This window comes from Triticum urartu, unplaced genomic scaffold (genome assembly GCF_003073215.2).
Source record: "Triticum urartu cultivar G1812 unplaced genomic scaffold, Tu2.1 TuUngrouped_contig_4973, whole genome shotgun sequence".
NCBI classification, from domain to species: Eukaryota; Viridiplantae; Streptophyta; class Magnoliopsida; order Poales; family Poaceae; genus Triticum; species Triticum urartu.
In genome coordinates, this window is record NW_024115607.1 from 727 (window position 1) to 4,523 (window position 3,797).

At 44.6% G+C, this 3,797-nt stretch overlaps 1 pseudogene; it reads left to right on the forward strand.

The window, feature by feature from the left end:
* The first annotated feature begins 379 nt into the window (after positions 1–379).
* LOC125528591 lies at positions 380–2,177 on the forward strand (annotated as a pseudogene).
* Positions 2,178–3,797: the final 1,620 nt, after the last annotated feature.

The following is a 3,797-nucleotide window of genomic DNA, read 5'->3' on the forward strand; positions in this document are numbered from 1 at the left end:
CCACTACCATTTTTATTGGGCTCCTCTTTAAGAAGCACATTTTCATTAACGAAAAGCACATTTAGTAGAAGGGAAATTTTGTGTATGAAGTAGAACCATATTTTGAGAAGAAGAAAACAACAACATCAGTACAGGTCAAATTTAGTAGCTTCAGGAATTATGTGATTTCCTAAAAAACAATTATGCGGTTGATACACCTCATTTTGGGATGTGCTTAAGACCAATACAAACTAAGATTGATTTTTGTACCACCGAATTTCCCTAAAATGAATTTTCTATCTGCCTTTACCATCCTCTTCCTATTTATGATAGAAATTCGTCAATAGGATGCAGAGGCGTCCAGGTCTTTTAACTGAAGAAATCATATTTATGGACTGAGAAACTGAAGACGTTCTACTTCTTCTTTCTTCAGTTAAAAACAGCGCGTGAGATTGCCGCGGTCGAGCTTGAGTTCGATCCCAGTTCCAATCCAGCCGGCGACAGTTCCAATCCGAGTTGGGCAAGAATCAGGAGCTCACCCCTGAATAAATGGGCAGCGGCGGCGGGAGCAGCAGCTCCAGTTCGATCTGCTCGCCCACCTTCCCGATCTCCAGACCTAGGCACGCCATCGATGGCGGCCAAGGTGCTCCAGCTCCGCAGCGCCGACGGCAAGGTGCTCGTCGCTCCGGCGTGGGACTATCGCCCGGCCGCCGCCCAAGCCCGCCCGCTGGAGATGCGGGTGCCCTCGCGCGCCCTCGAGAGGGTGCTCCAGTACTGGACCAAGCACAGCCTGGCCAAGGCCTCCGGTGAGTCCCGGGAGTCCCTCGCCCGCTGGGACGCCGACTTCCAGCGCCCCCTCCAGCCAGATCCACCATGGAGGGCGTCCCCGTCGCCACGCCACCACAGGCGCATCTGATGTCGCTGCTCCAGCCACCGCCGCTCGTGCTGATCCCGTCCGTGCCTGGTGCCAACTCGTTCACCACCTCAAGGGTGTCGACCACGGAGAACCTAGCCCAGCACCGACGGCGCCCATCGCTTTCCATGCCTCCGATGTTGCCGTCGCCGCGCGCCCTGGGCCTGCCACCACCTTGCCGGCCGCTGCTGGCACTGAGCCCGTTAGTGTCCGGGGCGCCCTCTGTGCCCGTGGGATGGCTCAAGACGAGGAGTCCGCTTGCCACCACCGCAAGCGCCCGGCTTCCAAGGCTCCACTCTGCCTGCCTGCCACTGCTGTTGCGCCCGTGAAGAAGGTCTCTCGTCCCGTCGCTTCCAAGGCTCGCTCTTTCGTCGGCTCAACACCATTGCCTGTCACTGCTGCTGCGCCCGGTGTGAAGAAGACGGCTCCAGCTTCAACTCTGCGCGCAAGAAGGGGGATGGGGGAGCTCAGCTGCAAGGTTCCGAAGCAAAACCAATCGCCATTGCCTGTCATTGCTGTTGCAGCACCAAGGAAGCAACCAATTCCTTGGCTGCGTCCAGTGGTATTACGCCTTCCCTAGTCTTTTAGTTGCTTCCTAAACCATGCACACATAAGTTTCATTTAATCTTTGTCCCTCTAGGTTCTGCACTTGCTTACCAAGATTTCTAGTGTTCTTTGAATCCCGTTCAGTCATTAGTAATTTTACTAGAGTGTCAGCAGAGTCTCCATCTAGTCTAGGCAGCAAAAACCTTGTTAAGATGTGTACGACATAGTTACCACTGCATCCACACCTGGTCCTAAGTTAAGGGTTTAAGTGAATAAAGGGCATTTTCAATAAATCAAAGTAAAGCAGATGAGCCTAAAAAGGAAACTCATGTACTGCAATTCCCGCACGAGACAGAGCGTAAAACGCACTCGCCGCAAAATGCAAAATGCCCGTTTGCTACCCGGCTTGTAGCAGGAAAAAGGAGTAGAATTGAACTTGTCGATACACACAGTAATCATGTGAGCTGCCTAGCGTTTGGAGACTATGCTGACTCTCCTGTAAAATTAATCTTGGCTGAATTGGATTCTTAGGCACTGGCGTCGTGGTGAGTTAAAGTTGCAGTTTCTGATGAGTAGCATTGGTTGGTGAACTCTTGTGTGTATGTGTGAGTGAAGCTTTAAGCTAAGCAAGTCCTTGATGTACCGACTATCGAGTCATATTGTAATCAATATCAGATATGAATGAAATATTGTTGGCCTGAATTTGAGCAGAGCATTTGAGTAACTCTATTTATTTTTATGTTTCTATGCGTCTTAAAACACGCCGTTGCTCTTGTCAGAAAAGTATGTACACGAGGTACGATCCGATGGATGCACCTATGATTTCACAATACTTTGTTGAGTTGTGAAGTGCATGGACATGTTTGGGGGAGTTTGAAGACAGACTTTATGGTTACAGATACTGCAATCTGATTGTCAAATAGGTTGCAGCTGTTTGGCAAATAGGGTTGGCTTTTCTAATGTGAAAAAGGATTCGGCGCAACAGCAGTCTTACCTTCTCTAGCTCCTTGAGAAATTTTCCTGTTCATTTGAACATTACAAATTGCACTGTCTATCCTAACATCTTCCCCAAGCAACCAAATATTGCGCTTGTACCATTGGGCATTGCTTGGAATCGATTTAATTTGTTACTTTTAAAGGAGTGACAACATGCTCAGAAGAACCTGATGATATTTAAAACTTTGCTATCACCTATCAGGTGATTCATATTCTTGCAGTGCATGAAAACTGAATTTTATAGGCATATTAAGACAATATGGTTACTACGCCCATGGGAGACAGCAAATTATAGTTTTGTTGGAACTTTTGCGTGCTTGAATGCCAAATCATTCTAGAAGACATAATTTCCTTTTTAAATATATTTTTCTCTTCAAGCAAGAATGCTGCCAAAATCTGTGCATCGTGAACAATTTCTCTGAATCCATATGCAAATGTGGCACAGAGCATGCTGCTTTCAGTTTGCTCTGTTAGCACATTTACCCATGTTAAGTTGGTTTTTACAAAACAATTATAATGATGTATGTTTTTTCCCACGAGAAACTGAACGAGTACTGCATATTCATCATTAAACTGAAACTAAATGATAAGTATGTCAGTACAGAGGTAATGTTGCATTGTTGGTCAATTCTTTGCTACTGTTCTTCATCATGCATGCATGGGGAACGTATATGTGGAAGCTTCTCCTGTGGATCATGTTTTTTTTTTCTCGGGCGGAAAGTACTAGTTTCTTGCTGCATTTTTTCCGTTGGGTGTTCAGTGACGAAAAAATGCCTTTTTCTGCAGTTCTGCTGCATTTTTCTGATTTGAATGATGAAACAATTTCCAAGATCTTACTGAACTTCTTTAAGTATACAAACATATTTTGAACTTATTTACGTATACAAACATATTCTGAACTTATTTACGTCTACATTTTCCAAGATCTTTGTGAACTTCTTTCTGGACCATTCTGAAGTCAGTTGTTTTTCTTATGTGTTTTTCCTTCAGAACGTTTTTATTTTGGTGTTCATTCCTAACCTCATCGAACTAGCTAAGTTGCTTGATTAGACTGATGAATAATGAATATACAAAATCAATCAACCATTCTGAGTTGGAACATGCCAACAACCATGTCCATTAAATGAGCAAAATAAATGAATAAAATCACTTTCGCCCAGAAAGATTTTGAGTGAAAGCACATGGAGCTGGACGTAATATAATCGTATATCCAAGATGTCATTTTAACAAAAAAATGGTGGATTTCCTAATCCTAAAATATGTTATTTAACACCATATTTTCGTATCATTATCATGAATACAAGATACTATCACCTAGCAAATACATTTCCTCCCGAGCATGACGTGTCAAAAAAATGTTGCA